At 36.8% G+C, this 19711-nt stretch overlaps 1 protein-coding gene across 4 annotated transcripts in view; it reads right to left on the bottom strand.

Moving 5' to 3' along the window:
* PPARG (peroxisome proliferator activated receptor gamma) overlaps positions 1–17902 on the bottom strand; it is a 125090-nt gene extending 107188 nt beyond the window's left edge. The window contains exon 1 of one of the 4 annotated variants that reach the window (XM_081159064.1): positions 17804–17902. The gene's annotated coding sequence lies outside the window, so the exon portion shown is untranslated. Of the gene's footprint in view, positions 1–16745; positions 16851–16996; positions 17406–17619; positions 17669–17803 lie in introns of those variants that run through there. The other 3 variants (XM_081159066.1, XM_081159065.1, XM_081159063.1) reach the window with 3 other exon arrangements.
* Between the last annotated feature and the right edge of the window lie 1809 nt (positions 17903–19711).

The following is a 19711-nucleotide window of genomic DNA, read 5'->3' as shown; positions in this document are numbered from 1 at the left end:
GATAGCAGCTCCCAAATCTTCTTCTCTAACACAACTCTTCTATCAAGAGTTATAAATCTGTATTTCCAACTTTCTTTTGAACACCCCTACCTGAGGTTCTTCAGGGACCTCAAACTCAACATCACCCACACTGACTTCTCCCTCTGAAGAAGCAGCACAGTTCAACAAATAATTGGAACGCTCCTTGTTCCCTGCAAGATTTTAAAAAATTCCGTTCTCTACTCGTCTTTCAAAATACATTAAAGGAGATTTAATTAATAACCACAAGCAACCCTTCCTTCATCTCCTTTCCCCACATATTTTCCCCCTTCCCTTCAATTTTTTTCCACACACCATACTCTCAAAAGTATCTCCTTCACCAAAAGCCTTCCCAACTAAACACTTTCTCCATTCTTAGCCCAGTAATTTCATAATCTCTCCCCCTTACTCTCCAGCACTTTACTATGTGTATCAACTTAAATCTCTTCCAGCTTTTCAGATCCAGTCCCTTTCCACTCATTCTCTAATACTTTGTCACAAAATCTAGGAACTGACCTTTTAAGACTAACTTTTCTAAAGGAAAGGGAAGGGGTGTTTTACTGTCAAATGAAAATTCTCTTTGGTAGACTGGGAGAAAGTGAAAGTATATGAACACTTCCAAATGACTAATTTTTATCCCATCAAGTGAAATACACACAGATCTACCACTTCCCTCCCCTCTCCCAAATTGCTGATTGATTCCATTAGAGGCCAGACTCAAGATGGTCCAATTACAGCCTTCCCTAGGTCTTTTTACAATGGTCATACAAAATTTGCTATTAAATGACCTCTATATCTTGGGATGACAAAATAAAATGACTTTATTTAGTTAAGAGTAATTTAAGAGAGACACAAAAATAGAGATAAAGAATCTCCTAACAGTGGTTGGTTTTAAGTGGTGGTGGAGTTACTGAATATAAATTGAAGATTTGGTGATCTAATATTATCTCGTCAAAAGTAACAAAAATAAGTACTTTCAAATTGTTCACCACTTACAAAAGACACATAAACAGATTTGCAGTGAACCAGAACAACTAAAAGTTTAAATCTAATCCATGGTTACACCTGAATATGCTTATTCTTGTGTCAATCTAATTGCTAAACGTGGAATGGTCGTGGTAGGGTGTAGACATCTCATTCTCTGTCAAGTTAAATACTGGAAAATTAGGTCCTTGTTAAAGAGGGCAAGACAGGGTGCTTGGCAACTTATTTTTATTTATTTATCTCTGTGTTCATTTCTTCATCTGAAAAATAGAGATAACAGTGTATACCTTAAATGACTGTTGGCAGAATAAAATGAGATAATCTATGTAATGTGCTTAAAAGAGACCCTGAACCAGAATAAGTGTTCAATAAATATTAACTATTACTATCAATAGCTAAATTACTTTTTTGGTGCTTGAGATAATTAAAGAAGAATCCTTTAGAAGGATAGTTAAATGACATTTTGGCTAAGACTACAGGGTAGACTGAATGAAAGGAAAACATTCTCGAAATATGAAATTGTATGGTTACATTTATAAATCCATTATAAACTAAGTTATCCTAATGATTAATACAACTCTAAAAAGTCATGATAGCTATTTAGGATTAGCAAGCAGAATGTGCTTGCAGATTTGAAATAAAAAGCAACAATTATTTGTTGAGCATCTGATATTTGTTAGCAGTGTTCTATGTGCTGGGGATGAAGAATGAACAAAATGGACAAATATTCCAGCTCTTGTGTAACTGCATATATAAAGATGTAATTAGATGCTAAAGGATCATATGATCTATCTGCTGTTTGGGGAAAAAATAGAAATTAAGGTTGTTAAAGACAATTAGGAGTTATTTCTATGCTTTACCAGGATTCATGAATTAAGGTCTATTGATCCCCTTCTCCCAATCTGAAGATTAGTGATTCAATATTTTTTTAAAAAATCAGTCAAAATTCATTTATAAGTTATAACTAATTTTATTTATTCTCAGAAAGAGCAGCATAAACATTTTATTCATGTTAAATTCAGAATAAAAACATCCCTAATGCGTTAAAGTATGGTGATTATAATACTATTTTTCCATTTGAAAAGCTTTGTCCACCATTACCCCATATTCAATGAACAATATTTAATAAGTATATACTGAGTAGATATTATATACCAGACACTGTTCTAGGCATAATTCAAAATTTTACACATATTCTAATAAAAGGTATAAGCTGTTTTAATAATATGTAATGAAAATGGGCTATTTTAACAAAATATTCTTCTAGACTGAAAGTGAAATGAATTTTATTCTTTAGCTAACCTTTTTCTTCACTTGATACCATAAGCACTTAAATAATCCTTATGAAAACAATGTACCTTATTTAAGAATTCCCCTAAAATACAGTGAGGATATCAATCCTATAAGAGTGTAAGTCCTCCAGGTCTTCCAATGTGCAATTAATCTGTGATAATTCTACTTGCTAAATGTTGGCAATAACAGTATGAAGCCTGTAATAACTAAGTGAAATAAATTGGATAATAAGAGTTATTTGAACTTTCACCGACATCAAAATGGAATCACAGACATTCCCAAAATGGGTAGTCATGCCTGGTCTTGGTCAACCATAGCATTACATCACAGGAGCAAGAACAAATGACCTGAAGATCATCAACGTGACTGTGATTTACGTAACTCCTGCAGAAATTTGCATTACTTGTGAAAAATATGACGTGGAAGAGGAACTTACTACAAATATTAAAACTGAAAATAAATGACAGTTGAGAAGGCATTAAAGAATAGTACTTTCTTTTAAAGGAACTGCGGAACTAACTGTACAAATAGGTTTAAAATAGAATTTGCATTCAAATTTAGGGACATGTAATTACGAATACGGATGAAAATGGCCTATGCATTGGTGTTCCAAAACAGTCAGTTATGAAATATGTTCTACTAAGTTAATAGTATAGAATAATCACAGCACCTTCAAGTTGGAAGGGACCTTGTAAGTCACCTAGTTTGTTTCTCCTACCAAAGTAAGACTCCTTACAGGTAGTCAGACTCTACCATAAATGCCTACTGATGAAGCACTCGCTTTCTCACTGTTCGACAACTGTAGCTATTAGAATTCTTTCCTTATACTGAGCTGAAGTGTGCCTCCTTTTAATATCTAGCAATCCTTTCATAAAGGATTGTTTGTGACACAGGAAGCTCTACAAGGGAAGGGGCTAGTCTGTCTTGCATACTGCTATTGGCCTGGTGGCCAGCACAATATATGGCATATAGTAAGTGTTCCATAAAAAATGAGAAATGGCTGATAACCACTCTACATGATTCAGTCACTAAGTCCAGTCAATTCGTCTTTTAGGGCAGCGGTACTCTAACTCTGGAGTGAAGACATTTTTTTTTTTCTTTTCAATCCATTGTGGGTACTTTTATAATGCAAAAATGCAAAATCGCATACTTGAATGTCCTGTCAGTAAAAAAGTTTTTAAATGCTTATCTTCAAGTCTGTACTTACCTTGTGTTAATTCAGCAACTAAGAGTCTGTGAGCAGCATCAGTCCATAGACCATACATAGATGGAGTATCACTCACTGCTTCAGACCACTTCTCACATTTTCCTTCCTGTTCATTCTATAGGCCCTCCTCATGTTATGTCCAGATTATGCAATAGCCTCCTAACTGCTTCCCCTGCACACTCCTAACTGCTTCCCCTGCACACTACTGCCACATTAATCTTTTGACTAAATCACCTCACTCCTCTTCTCAAACCTAGACTCTCACCACTCCTTATGAGATAAAATCCACACTGCTTTGCCTGCCATTCCAGACCCTTTGTCGTCTTACCTAAAATCCCCATTTCCAAACATATTTCTCACTAACTCATATACAAGAATTTTCCACATCAAATGGGTTGATCTCTGCAAAGTTCCTCCCCCAAATCCATGCTTATTCATTAGGACAGGCTTTGTTTTCTTACACTGGATATTCATTTCCCTCCTCTTCAGTTATCTCAAGCGCTGAATTTTTTTTTTTTTTTTGAGGTAAAATTCTACCATAAATGCCTACTAAATGCTAATATACTAGCATTTAGTAGCATTTAGTATATTCTTAAAGCTGTACAACTATCATCTCTACCTAGTTCCAAAACATTTTAATTACCTCAAAAGGAAATCCTGTACCCATTAAGCAGTCATCTCCCCCACCCTGTCCCAGGCCCTGGAAACCACTAATTTGCTTTCTATCTCTTTGGGTTTACCCTATTCTGGATATTTCGTATTAATGGAATTGTACTTTGATTCCCTTCTTTGTTTCTTTTTCTGTACATTTTTTAGTGCCCCCCCCCCCACGGTTAGTTACTCTGTCAATCCCTGAACTTCTAAACTTGAATTCAACTCCTCCCTTCTCCGTAAAGTTTTTCCTGGGTATATCCTCCATGCCACACTGATCTTGCCATTCTTGGGATTTTTGTAGTATTTGCTTTCTGCCTTACTAATTTGAGTCCTTAATCATATACTTCTTTGAATTATTGGTTACAACAATTAAATTTACCTCTTTTTGATTCATGTAGATTATAAACTCCTAGTTCTAGGAGCTTTGGTATCTCCCTTTGTACCTAGAACCTACTAGAACATGTGTGCAATTCATGGTGTGCGGCATACATAAATGAATAAGTTTAGAGAACTGAAGTCTGGATAATCAATGAGAGCTTTAAAGTTGTTTCTGTTTTTTATACTTCCTTCTATCATCTCCCCTACCATTTTGCTTCTTTCTCTTGGTATTGTGACTAGTAGGGTACTTCTTTGCCCTAGCACAGCGATTTTCAACCTTTTTCATCTCATGGCACACATAACTAATTATTAAAATTCTGCGGCACAACAAAAAATATATTTTTTGCTGACCTGACCCAAAAATAGGTATAATTTTGAGTGATTTACAATAATAATAATGATAATAATAATAATAATAATTACCTACTCTTTTTGCTCCAAAGTGACTTTTTAAAAAATCAGGTGCCTATACTTGTATATAAGGATTTCTGGTACCAAAAATTAACCAGTCAGAAGCAACCTCATTAAGTAACATGGCCAATAAGATGCAACTCTATTATGTGACCTATATATTTATGGTTCAAGACAGGGCATTCACACCAGACAGCTATTGTTGTGTTGGTTGTTGTCATTTTTTTATTTGATAATCTAAGGGAAAAGAGGTCAGTGCCCCTAACTAAAAAGTCAGGTATTGCATATTTTAAAAATTCTTGCGTCACACCAGTGTGCCACTTGTGTCACACCGGTACACCGGTTGAAAATCACTGTCCTAACAGGATATAAACAGGTGTGGCTGCAGGAGGATAATGGCAGGGTGCCCAAGGGTGGAGAGGGTACAAATTCCCTGCATTGATCTTTTGGTAATAGACTCCTACCTTGGTTCTACATCCACAGATGAAGGCCTACTAAAAGTGGGTGTTCAGAGATGTCACAAGGCCACGTTAAAACAAAAAAGGTTTGTTTATTTGCTTTGCTGTTATATGTAAATCAGTTTCTTTGGTATTTCAATTTTAAGTTGCTCATAAACCCGTATCTACCTTGTAAAAGGAGATTAACTGTTAAATAATTATGATGATAATACTTGTGATTCACATATGAAACAGCTGATCAATTAAAATTTTTATGTATTATAAGCAAATTAATAGGCCAAAACTTGATAGTGTTTTATCTAACACTTAACAAAAAGTTTGAAAGGGAACTAGTTTTATTTGATGCATGAGTAATAAGTCTAAATAACATTTCATATTGTACATTACTGTGAACTTTTCTCCAGCAGTAATATTAAACAGAATTTGTTACAGTTGCCATTGGAAGCCTCCAAACAAGAATGTAAAACAGTGCTCTGGCCCTTAGGCCATTTAAAACCTGTTCTTCTGACCAGAACAACTAAACGATCTAACACAGAATGCTGAAGTCTATAATTAACATTTTTTCCCCTTTCATATCCCATTTTGCAGCTTTAGAATAGCAAAATGTAAATAAATGTCTTCTGGCATTAATTTCAGCTCATTATATATCATAAAATGTTACATAAAATAGAAATTAACATTTTAAAGAGTAATTTAGGAAATTCCCTAAAAATGTGTAGAATAGTAGCACTGAGAATATCTCACAAATTATACTGAAAAAGCAAAAGTCCTCAAAATTATAAATCAAATTTTAAAATAAAGTACTTATAATGCATCCGGTCCCCTGTGTTACAGACAGTGAATTAGGAAAGGTATGTACTGCATACACATTTGTTTCTATCTATTACGAATTTACAATTGTGCCTGGTATACAAAACTTGTACATAAAAGTTATAAGACAAGACAGCAAATAAAATGTGTAATATCCACATTAGATTACATTTCAGAGTTGACCTGTCTTCTGTTTTACTTCAGTTAAGATTAAAATTAGTTTGCATTTTCTGAATTCAAAAGCTGGTGGCCAGGGTAAATATTTCACACACATGTTGTATGACAAAGGAAATCAACTCAACATTTAATAACTGAATGTGCATAATAAAAACAAATTAATTGTGTGTATATATTATGCTTTGTTAGGATCAAAGAGCATTCCAGCAGGGATAGTGGAATACGCAGCATGAACCCTGTGAATGGCCTTAAGGACACAACTATGCCAACTTACTGTGTTCAATCTTTTAGTTATTTTCTCACCTTTTCCTGAACTGTGGTTATCTGCCTGTCTAGTGCTGGGTTTACCTATCCAGCATTGTGTACTCTCAAGACAAAGCACCCATCTCACTATCTGTAAGGCCATGTTTCCAGGTGGGCAGATATTGTTTCCCAAATAAGGATATCTAGTGCTGAGAAGTGAGTGGTCATTCAATAAATGTATATGGAGTTTGTGGAATTGAATAAACTGTGATGAAATTTTAAAAATTTGAAAATTTTGGTTACATCTGTACTGAGTTGCATTCTAACATTCCATGTTACTCTATATATGAAAATCAATTCCATTTTACTTCATATAAACTCCTTCAAAATTTATTTTACTTAACTTTTTACCTAAAAGTTTCACGTTCCTTATTTATTCTAAGCGGTCAGTAAGATCTTCTCTGTAAATTTAAAAAAAATTGAAATGGTAGTTAGGTAATTTGATTGTAAATAAAGAAGTTGGAAATAGCTATAAAATTAATTTGACCTGTACTAGCTGGTTTGGTTCAGTGGTTAGAGCGTTGGCCTGCAAACTGAAGGGTCCTGAGATCCATTCCAGTCAAGGGCACATACCTCAGTCTCTCTCACATCAATGTTTCTCTCTCTCTAACTCTCCCCCTTCCTTCCATTCTTTCTAAAAAATCAATGGGAAAAATATCCTCGGGTGAGGATTAACAAAAAAAAAGATTTAATTTGACCACAGGAGGGTCATTTGAAATAGGATCTCGGTCTCCTTTTACTCAAATATTATATTCTAAATATGGATAAGTTCTTAATAGTCTTTTAAAGGAAAGTAGCTAACATTATTTCTCAGGGGAAAAATTTTTTAAAAACATTTTGATGGGATAATCTCAGTAAACTTGTTTTAAGTTTTTGTTATGGGCAAATAAGTTTTATAAATAAAGTTATGAATTAAATTTACTTGGATAGTCCACCACTTAAGTATATCTATTGTAGAGCATTATAAAATAAATAATCCTTCTGCAAAGTGAATAATCACCTTGTCATTTGGATTTTCAAGAATAGTAATACCTTACCAACAAAGGCTGCATTCCTACCTCCTTGTAAATAACTTTATTACAAAGAGAAGTAAAGTAATGTAATAAATATATTATATAACATATAATACATAACACATATGTGTAAAAAATAATAAATAAGAAGAAGAGATCTAGGAAAAATACTCAAGGACACAGGTTTTCCCTTATGGCACACCTAATTCAGAGATAGTCACCACTCCATGTTAGCCTAGCAATGCTGCCTAGACACAGGCACAGGCCAGACTGTGGACTCCTCTTACTTACCATCTTTCCCACTAATGTTCTTATTAAATCTAGATAACAATAATCGTAAACTCCAGGAGAGGTGGAATTTGTCTTCTTCACTGCTTTAGCCTCCTTCTCTAAAACAAGTTTTGGCACAAAGTAGGAGCTCAATAAATATTTGTTGAATAAATAAATATTCATTAAAAAGGATCTCAGATTTGCTCATATCAAGTTTGTGTTACCCACAAACAAATTCTAAGAGCTATAAACTGAATTTTGTTCGTTTGGGTTTGCCTTGGGCTGTATTAAGGATTAAATCATCAGAAATGGGGGAGGCAGAAATAAGACAGAAATAGTTAGTATCCCTGATAGAAAATTTCTAAAAAGCGTTTAGAACTTTGTTTTCATTTAGATAAAGTTTATTCTAAAGTCATTGAGCTGATACAAGTTGTTAAAAAAAATAAAAAATCCCAAATAAAGTGACACGAAAAATGTAACCTGTAATCTGGGTCAAAAGCAAAACCATTTAATTTTCCCTTTGGAGTTTCTAAAACAATGCAACAGAGAAAAAGGAAAAATTAATTAATTCAAAGGCTATTTCTGTGTGTGTTATACATGGGTGTATATATATATCATATAGATATATCTTATACAGTGTTCACTCAAAAGGTTCGACTTGATTTGGGGAAACCTCCACTCACATGCTATTTTAACTTTTTTATTTTTTTAAAATATTATCACGAATTTTATCAAGGTTTCATAATGACCATTTGTACTCGAAGTTTACCTTTGCAATGCTTCTGAATCAGCTCTTTATGATTACAAGTTCAGCATTCTGTCAAGAGTTGGAAAACCAAGTAACTCTATCATGAGGTTATTTAATTTTAGGAAAAAAACACCTGAAAATAATATAAAATAGCACTGAATGCCAATTGTAATTGAAAAAAATTTAAATTCTTAACAGGTAATAAAGCAACTTCTTTCATAAAATAATTTTAGAAAAAACAGTATATATACATACTTTTCTTAAAATTTTTACATGAGGGTGGCTTTAAAAAAATAACTGGAAATTGTTCTTAAAAAGCTGTCTGTCACCGTATGCTAAAGATCAAAGAGAACACAGGCCCAAAGAAATCAACAAAATCAAACCTTATGTATGGCTGAACAAAACTAAGAGGCTGTAACAGAGATGGGATATTTTTCTCTCACGCTTACAATTATCTTCAATGATTTTAAAGGAATAAAATAGCTAGAGGATTCTTAATGTTTAATTTATTCTTTGCCTTGATTTTTACTAATTAGGGTCATAGACATACACAAAAAAAGTTATAGATGTATTTTTTAATTATAGAAGTAATTTTATAATACTGGCTAAACTTTGGAAAAGAGAATTACACAGAAACCACCAAAAAAGCCTTCCATAACCTCACTCTTTTAATGTGACTGTCATAATATTTGTATATTCCCTTCCAGACATTTTCATATACATGTTTACATAAGATTGCAATCAATAGGGCACATACACTTTTACGCTGCTTTTTTAACTTAGTATTTTTCAGATTTGCTATAGTTTTCTAAATTGTCATTGATGATTATATAACAATTCACCTAGTGATTAGGCCACAATTTACTTAACCATTCCCCTCTTGTTGAATATTTAAGTTACTTCCAAATATTGGTTCCTATAACAAAGTTTTTATGAAAGTTTTTGTCTATATGGCTTTTCCTATATCTTCCTCTCTTTTGAAAAAGTCCCAGAAGTGGGGGTGTAGCATCAGGGTATGTGATATACGGCCCAACTGCTTTCTAAATAGCCTGAACTAAATCATAGTGACATTAGAGATATACAAGACTACAAGCTTCTTCAATTTCAGAATAACAGAATTTTAGAATTAAAAACAAACAATCAACAATCACTAGGAAGGGTATGTTTTCTACTATTACTAAATGGGAATTAAGATTTACAAATCTGTATCTTTTAAGTCTGTTTACTGTGAATCCTCTAGGGGCGGAGCATTCTCAGTTATCTTATAAAATCCAGTCTTTGAAGTTGTCTTCTTTGAACTTGGAGAATCGGGATCCTAGCAACCATTCTAAGGTGAGAAGAACCATTCTAAGTGAGTGACATTTGGATTAAAAAGTGAGCCACCTAGCATTTCTTGACAAAAGCATATTGACAATAACACTGAACTTATTTAAGCAATAAAATGTCAAACTAATAAAGGTAATTTTACAGGATGATTCCAAGATATTCTACCACTGGGCAGAATATGGCAAAGAACTTAACTATAGGCAAGGGTAAGGCCTACTAAAAATAATTCAAACTAAGTGCACTAACCAACGGACTCCAGGCTATCAGATTAGACGCAGAAATTATCTTGAGCGAGGGGTTCCAAAACAGTATGCATTAGAATTCCCTGGAGAGGTTCTTAAAACACATCCCCATAGTTTCTGATTCATTAAGTCTAGGGTGGGGCCTGAGAATTTGCATTTCTACCAAGTTTTCAGATGATCCTGATGCTGCTGGTCCAAGGACTACACTTTGAGAAACACTGCCTTAAATTATTTCTGTATTATTATTAAAATATTTATTGAGTACGCATATGTGCTATATGACAGGGATAGAAAGAATAATAAAACTCAGTCAGTACCTGTTCCAAGAAACTGATAATCTATATTTTTGTAGACATTGTACTACTGTAGTCCTAAAAGTCAACAATTTGGACCTTGTTGAAAACAAAGTTTAAAAATACATTATATTGCCTTTAAGTAAAGCCAGGATGTTTCTAATTAGTTACAAATGCTTTAGGAAAATATGTAGTAATTCTACATTGGCAAATGCCTGTGTATTTTCTTCACTCTTCTGGATTTTATTGACATATGCAAATAATTTGTTAAATTATCTTCTTCATTTATATACACACCATTCATATGTTTTCTCGTTCATAAAGCTTATCCAATATATAAAGCAAGAGAAAGAACTTACATAAGTACTTTTTTATATGCAATCAAAAACTTGTAACTTGTTGAATAGCTAATTATCAGCTGACTGAAAAGAACAACATTTAGTAAGGTAAGACTTTGAGATTCTATGCTTTAGATTCAGACTTCAGCAATCCTGTGGAAAAGTGAGTGACAAGTAAGCAGTATGCTTAATTATAGGCATGTGGGTGGCCCATACCTAACTGTTAAAAACTACCTATCAGCTGATTCACATTTAATGAACTTGCTTTTGAGGTGGCTACTAAGCTTCTGTTTCTAACAGGGATGTGTTGGCTTGCCATAACTACTTTTTTGGTAAAAAAATAAAAGAAAAAAATAAAGCATGTATGAAATTTTATGATCTGTAGATCTGCCAAAGCATTAAGCTTTATTTATACTTCTTCAGTGTACTTTTTTCTGATGAGATTGAAATTTTTCTCTCATTTTAATTTATTAGAAAGCTATTTTTATAGTCTGGAAGAATTAACTCACGAAAAGACTAGATAATTTGTCTAACATGGCAGAGAAAATAAAAGACATAGTGAGAAGTAATATTCAGATATTTGATTACATCAACCAACTACTAACTTATAACCTTAATTTTGATAGTATTTCCTAGGTAAATTGATGTTTGGGAATAACAACCTGTTTTCACTGAAGGGAAAAATGGTTCAAGAAAGAATTACAACTTGCGTTGATTTTTAAGAGAAAAATAAAGGCATGTACGGGAGAATATATCCTTCCTATCACTATTTCAAATGGCTATTTTCATATTTTGTTTCATGAAGGCTGGTTTATGGAGAAACTGGAACATGAATCGCTTTAATTTTATTTTTCCTTCTCCTGAGCCCCTCTTTCAAACAAATGTGTTTTCTATCCCTTAAAGGCCTTGTTTTCAGATAGCATGGAAACTAGAAAGTAATCTCTCAAATTTTTGCTGATGGTGATTTAAAGAATGAACCTTGCTAGAAATATTGGCATTTTAAAAGTGAACTCCAAACTTTCAAATGACAAGGATAGTTTTAGAGGTGGAATGACAGCCAGTGGGGTGGGGTCAAGGTTAAGGAGTTCTTTCTAGCATTTCTTCATTGCACTCTGGCAGTCTGACAGGTATGTTTCCCCATTGCCTTCGCTATAAAGGAAAATTTATTCCTTAAACATACAGGATTAAGAATATCTTCTTCCTATTCACTTTCCTGGAGGCAACTTATAGAGCTGGGAAGAATAACTGTTCTAAGTGGCAACTTTAGAATTTAAAGCTATTCTAAAATTCTATGATGTTACCAAGGAGCAGGGTAAATTCTTAGAAACCAACCTTATATTTTAGGTCCATGCACAGTAACTGCAACCTGCTGATTGGGGGAGTTGAGTATACAGAAATCTCTTACACTCCTACTCAGGGTATTTCCCTATTTTTCTACCTCCCTCATATCTACTGTACACTTATCTATGGTAAACTGTGAAGGACTTCTCACCCCAGGTTTATACTAATCTGAACTCTTCTCAGAAGGTCAGGAAATATGTCTCAATTAGTCTTAACCATATTCTAATTCTCCTACAGGAGTCCACAAATTAAAGTGTTTTTTTAATCAGTTAAAACTCGCAATGAATTTATTTTCTAAAATCAATGCAGTGGGATAAAAATGTCTCCTGAACAGATACCGCATCCAATTGAACTAAAACATTATGTGACTTAGTTTAAATCCTGACGGTAAGGCTTTATATTTCTATTTTAACATTTATGTTGCATGAATTGGTGGCTTCATTTCTTGCCTTATATCTGAGAAATCACAGTAGGGAAAGGAAACTCGTCCCAAAAAAGATTTTCAAGTTGAAAATGGCCTGGTCACTGGAATAGAAGGTCAAGCAATGGCTGAGAAATCCCAAACTATGCTATTAAGAGAATAGAAGTTAATGCTACACCCCACTTCCCAGCCCCAAAGGGGGAGCCACAGGAAAATAAATGGAACACTCACCTACAGGCACCGGACTAAGCCTTTCTTTGTCCTTTGCTTCTTCCTTTTAGCTATGTCCCTACTTGGGCTTCGTAGCTCTATATTCTAGGAACATAGTGGGGTGCGGGCCTGAAACCAAGTCTTTTTCTTGCACAGGCAACACTTTACAATAAAATGTACTACTTAACAATTCATAAGGAGAATTTAAAAATTTATTATTTAGATGATGCACAGTTAATTATATGCGTTTCCAATTACTCCCTACTAGTAAATTGGTGGGTTATTAGGAGGCGTTTTCACTTTTCAAGCCACTAAAAGCTGTTTTTTGGTTATAGTTTGTTAGAAAGAGACCTAGTTTTTACAATAAGCACAAGTCATTTAGTTTTTTAGGCTTCGACACTAAACTGTCTTTTGCTCGGAAAGATCATAGCCCTCATTATACAACAAACTTGCTCCTAGCTAACACACAAATTCTCACAGGGTGCACCTTACATATATGCAAAGAATAGAACTTCATTTTCTAAAAAAGTACAAAATGAGCCTTTTAGACACATTAGACATATACTTCCGACACAAGAGGATCCATATTGTGTCTACTATAGGACTCACAAAGATAATATCAATAAAACAAAAATAATTATTAGGCTGATTTTTATCTAAAGTAATCAGGGAATGATGACAATTTAAAATTGAATAACGATGAAATATTTCCAGAAATATTTTATAGATTGATCACCTCACGGCAAGCATTATCTTCAGTTCATTCTTAACAATACTATCAAAATCAGTACTAGGGTGAACTACTAAAATTTTGTAAAAAAGTTATTTATCTATAACACAGATAACCATGAAGGCTCTCTTTAAAATATCGGCTAAATTAAATGCAGGGCCAAGGTGATGCCACTTACTACACAGGCTTGTTGATAAAGTCTTAAAATCATACAAAAAAAGCAAGGTAAAATAACTGCAATGCTTTTCCCACTTCACAGATGACAAAATGTTGAGTTAGAAAGTATAAGTGACTTGCCCCACTATAATAACTAAAGCTGTTAAAAATATAAACATTCTTACTCTGAATTAAATATTCACTATTAAAATATTGGTTTGCACTGATTGTTGAAGAAGATTATATAAACCCATTTTTAAAATAAAATAATTTAAGCCTATACTATTATTGGTGATAGTTTTTTGTCTTATTATCTGCAAAAGTTTTCCCCAAAATATGGCCTATTGTGTTGGTGCCGATTTCCTTTCAAGAACCTACTTAAGTATTTTAGGTAAATAAAAACTAAAACCTGATGTTTTTATAAAATAAGCTTTAAAACATGTCATCTAACTCCCCCAAATCTACTTTTGTATTGTGATAAAATACAAATAGTTAATAAGAAAATCCTAGGAAGATTACAAATAATCTTCAACTTAACATTTTTTATCTAGAAAGCTGTGAAACTAACTGAAATATGATATGCTCGGTCTATCTATGCTTGCAACATGCTTATTCACGATCTTATTTTATTTTTGTGGAATCAAATTAGATGAGTTTTGAAGGAACTTTGTAAGCATTTTAAATCGCTGCCCTTTTTGTTGCTTTTCGGCTTTAAGAGGGAGAAAAAGAACAGCTCAAGAGGTCAACTACCTCAATGTGGAGATCTACTAGGAAAAAAATAAGAAAAGCAAGTTAGAAATTCACATTAACCATTTTGAAGGGAGGGGGCATATTTTACACACTTATAGACTGGCGACTTAATCAAGTTTTCTTGATTAGTGATTCGAAAAAATCTTTCATAATTAATATTTATTTAGTGGAATCCTGAGACCAAAAACTTGTTCCAGTACATTTGCCACACCTTATGACATACTATATTGCCAAATTCAAATGACAATGAATTCAGTAGAAGAACACCCACAAATAAGAATGACTAACATTTTCTGTCTATCCATTGGGTATATGTAGATCTTATAAAAGAAGTGAAAATGTGGGCCAGGATATATAAAACATTTGTAAAGTATTATTTTAACATTTTTTTCCTACTTCACGAAGTATCCTGTTATTAACAACCATTTCACAATCTGAAAACTAAGTAAAATGTGTTATTAATACTTGTATATGTTTTCATAGCAGTGCCTTTCACACCGCTTTCACACACATAATTATCTTAATAATTAAAGTTAGTGGCAAACATTCCTATTTTCAGAGAATTACAGGAGATAAGTATTTGTTTATAGTCATATTACTTACGAATTAAAAGCAATTAGCCGTGATCAGTAATGCATTTCTAATGCATATTCCTAAAGTCACACTTTTTCTCCTGTGTAAATTTTAATTCATAGAGATAATATTCTTTTAATGTAATAGGGATTTTGAAATTATATTGTGATTTTTTAAAATTATCATTTATTATTTTTTAAATGTAATTCTGAAATATACAAAGAAATGAACATTAAGAAAACTAGTCTCTTCAAAGAAAATAGTGTATTTAATTATTAAAAATACCAATCACAGTTTTAATTTTAAAAAGAAATTACAGCCCTGACTTGCTCGCTCAGTTGGTTAGAGCATCGTCCCCATACACCAAGGTTGTAGGTTCAATCCCTGGTCAGGGCACATATGAGAAGTAACCGATGAATGCACAAATAAATCAATATTTCACTCTCTCTCTAAAATCAAATTTAAAAAGGTTTTTAAAAAAGAAATTATATTATTTTAAAATTTAAAAGAATGAAATATACAGTGCCCCCAAACAGCCTGGAATTCTGCAAACCTTTGTACTTCATGATGCCATGCTTTTTACAGCAGTTATTGTAAAAGCTAGAAACAAACTTAAATATGAAAGAGTTTTGATTTAAAAAATTAAATCATAAGGGTTTTTTTTCCTTACAGTGAGTTGCAAAAGATTGAGTAGTCACTAGTTGATCCTAAGATCTTTTAATTTAAAATATAGTTATCAGCAAGTAAAATATCCAATATAATGTGAAGTACACAGTATGACAAAAATGGATGGTTTTGTAATAAACTTCACTTTTGCGCTAACACATTAAAGTTTGTGCATATTAAATACTACTACTAAACATATTAACTTCAGAGTGAATCTGGTTTAAAATAGACAACGCGAAAATTGTTTTAAAACTTGAACAGGATCTTTTGAAGTATCACTCCAAATGCTAACTGGTAGCATCTAGGAGTGTTTTCTATAAAACTTTAATAGGAGTGGAAGGTATTTCCTTAAGAAAAAAGCCACAGTGAATGTCTGTCAGTCTCTAGCCTAGAAGGGTTTTCTAAATCATTTAGCACCACCTGGTTGGTTCTGCTTTTAGTCAGCGATCGATCACTTGGCTATAGACAGGAAGAGTACCACAGAATATCTGAGACCTGTCGAAGATCTATCTGCCCAGGTCCTTTTAAAGGTAAGTTAATCATTGTTCTCTCAGTAACTCCAGTTACAGTTTGTTTCATGAATGATAAAAACACTTGACATAAAATAATGTACTTCAAAATCAAGTTTCTCCAGCAATAGGTTTCACACAACTCAGTTCATCACCTTGCCTGGTTTTGCTTTCAGATGATAATTCACGCAAGTTAATTTTATGTTTTGTCCCCAAGCTTGAAAGGCAAAGAAGAAAAACTTTAGCTTCTTCATGACAGACTACTATTGTTGACTTCATTCTCTTGAAGTAATTGACACTATTTCCCCAACCACTATCCTCAGACTTAAGTGAATTAGATTTTCACGGTAAAACAAGAGCACAGCAAAACAATGATATAACATGACCACCATCATCGTCATCTTGCAAGTTCTGGACACACCAACAACACATTTCTACAAAATGCAACTACAGTGAGCCGACTCACCTAAGCGCTGGGAGTTAACAAGAAGGGTTTAGAAATGCAGCCTTCTGATTCACCAGCAGAGGTAAAGGCCCCTTCTTTACCTAACTGACCTTATATAAAAGCAGCAGATAGGTTACTCCCAGTTTCTGCCTCCTTACCTTAGGCTCCTCCCCAAATTCCACGCATAAAGTACCACGACTACACACCCACCTTATTTGCACCCCCTACACTGAGGGACCATGATTTCCGTTAAGCACCCTACGTCGACTTACCTCGGTCAGGCCGGTCAGGCCACAGAGAGCCTGTGGGCACGAGTGGGAGCCCACCGCGTACTAACGCTCCCTGGCCAAACACCGGGTGGGGAGGGGGCCTCACTCTCCAGCCCCCCGACGACCCTGGGAGCTCCAGCCCACACCCCAGACCTCCACTCGGCTCCGGGCTAGCAGAGTGCTTACGGGCAGCGGGGCTGGGTGGCCCCAGGGATGCCCCTCGCTTAACTGTCACTAAGACCCCACACAGCGAATCGCCGTCTGGGTTCCGCAGACCCAGCCGGAGGGCTCCCCGGCCGCGGGACCGCCACGCAAGGGACCCCGCGTTTCTGCCTCAGAGTTCTCCTCGAGCCGCCCCCCGACGCCTGCGCGCCTCAGGCGGGCACTCGGAGGTCCCGCGTTCTCTCGGACCCCCACCCGAGGCGGGGGAGGCGGGGGACGACGCACGGGCTCGTGTCCGCCGGGGCGGGACCGCTCGCCGCCCGCTGGCGCGCCTCGCTCGCAGCCCGTGCCGCCTCCGCCTGGTTTGCTCGCGCTTCGCCCGGACTTCTCAGGGCGCGACCCTCACCCGGGACCTGTCAGCCCCCGTCCCCGCGGACCACGACCGCTTAACCACGGCCCCTTACCAGCGAGCCCTCGGTCAGTCCCGGTCCCCTCTGACCCTGCCTTCGGCCCGGGTTTCCTCAAGCCCCGCCAGCCCTCAGCCCCGACGCTGCCGGGTCCCGGACCCCTCCGCGCGCCCCCTCCCCCTCCGTCCCCTCGCCCCGTGGCCCGTGGGCCGGGAGCACCGCGGGGCACCCGGACTCTGACCTGCGGCGGCGGCGGCGGCTTGGCGCCCCGCTCCGGTGTCCCGGAGGCTGACCGAGCGCCCCAGGCGGCGGCTCCGCGCGGGCTCCCGCTCCGGCTCCCAGCGCGGTCGGCCCCGCCTGCCCGCGGCCGCGAGGGGCCGGCGGGGGTGGGGGCGCGGGGCGGCGGGCGCGCGGACCGACGGGCGCGGAGGGAGCGGCCGGGCGCCCGCGCCTGGCGCACAGTAGGACCCCTCGCCGCCGGGGCTGCCTTTCCTGCGCGCCTACTCTGTGCCCGGCCCGGTTTGTTCCTCAAGACTACCGCTGGGAGGCGGCCCCGAATGGTCCCATTTCACAGAACAGGGCCCCGAGCGAAGCTCCGGGAGATGCCCGGGTCACGTCAGGGCAGAGCCCGGGGTGTGGGGTTCCGGAGCCCGCCCTCCCGTTCGGGCCCGCGCCCCGCAGTGGTCTGAGAGCCGCCCCCGCCCCCGCCCCCGGTGTTCTTTCCAGTGGCATTCTTTACGAAAAGATACTAAACCATACTTAGGATCTGCTGTGGTGTTTTGTTTTTCAATCTGATATTCCAACAGTGCGGTACACTTACAGCGTCCCCCTTTTTGCGTTTGTGATTCACACAGGTAGTCTGTCCCTTAGAGTGACGGAGTTTTAGTTTTAATCATTAAAAGCATGTCTTAAACTCATTAACAGAATTTCTTTCATAGTGGTTCCTACACGGAGGGGCCCGGACACGTGGGGCGGGGGTGTGGGACCCTCGTTCCTAAGTTTGAGAAACGGTTTGGGGACACGCTGCCTCACGAACGTGCAGGGCAGATCGTGGGCATCTTTTCCTGCCGCTTTCTCGGCCAGGACCCGTCCAGGGGGGGCTGAGGTACCCAATCAGAAAAGCCTCGGGTCTTCCGGACTCCAGGCCTCACTTTCTCGGCCTTCTAATCTCATCTGCTGAACATCCTGTTCCAGGCCCGGCCCTGCCTGGGGAGGTGAAGACGAGCAAAGCCCTGATTTCAAGAAGCTTGTCAATTGCTTGCTCAAGATACTCTCCATTCCTTTAACTTCTTAATTCGTTGGGGATGCCAAGTTCTTTTCCCTGCAGTGCAGAAGGTCCTCAGTTTGTAGTTTGAAGTACATTTTTTTGTGAAGATTGAGAGCTTAAATCAATAAATTCATGTCTTTCCACCGTCACCTAAAATAAGAGGTTAAGAGCCATAGCTCTTGAGGGACTTCAGAGACCATTTTATTGATCACTGAAAAGCCCTGTTTCTTTGCCTGCCATGTAGGTGGTCAGGTTGACCTGGCTCAACATTCGACACTCAGGCATAGAAGTGCTGCGTGCATCCTACTTCTTGATTGTTCCAGAGTTCCAATCTGCTTTATTTTTAAGATCGGCTTTATTGAGATATAATTTACAAAATCTAAACTTTAAATACTATACATTTTAAATGCACGACTTAATGATTTTTAATTTATTGACAGAATTGTGCCAGCATCATCCTCAGCTAATTTTAAGACATTTTCATCACCCTCAAAGAAACTTTCTACTCATTAGCAGTCACTCCCCCTAAACCTAGGCAACCACTAGCCAATTTCTGCCTCTATAGACTTATCTATTTTGGACATTTCATATAAATGGTATCGCACATGGTCTTTTGTTGACTGCCTTGTTTTACTTAGCATAATGTTTTTGAGGCTCACCCATGTTGTAGTATGAATCAGGACTTCATTCATTTTTATGGCCAAATATTATTCCATTGTATGAATAGATCACATTTTGTTTATTCATCTCTTAGTTGATGAATATTTGGGTTGTTTCCATTTTTGGCTGTTAGGAATAATGCTGCTGTGAACATTCATGTATAAGGTTTGTGTGGACATATTTTTTATTTCTCTTGGGTATATACCTCAGAGCAGAATTCCG

Source organism: Miniopterus schreibersii, assembly GCF_964146895.1.
Source record: "Miniopterus schreibersii genome assembly, chromosome: 15".
NCBI classification, from domain to species: Eukaryota; Metazoa; Chordata; class Mammalia; order Chiroptera; family Miniopteridae; genus Miniopterus; species Miniopterus schreibersii.
The sequence above is the reverse complement of the archived record's forward strand: the minus strand, read 5'-3'. Positions and strand labels throughout refer to the sequence as shown.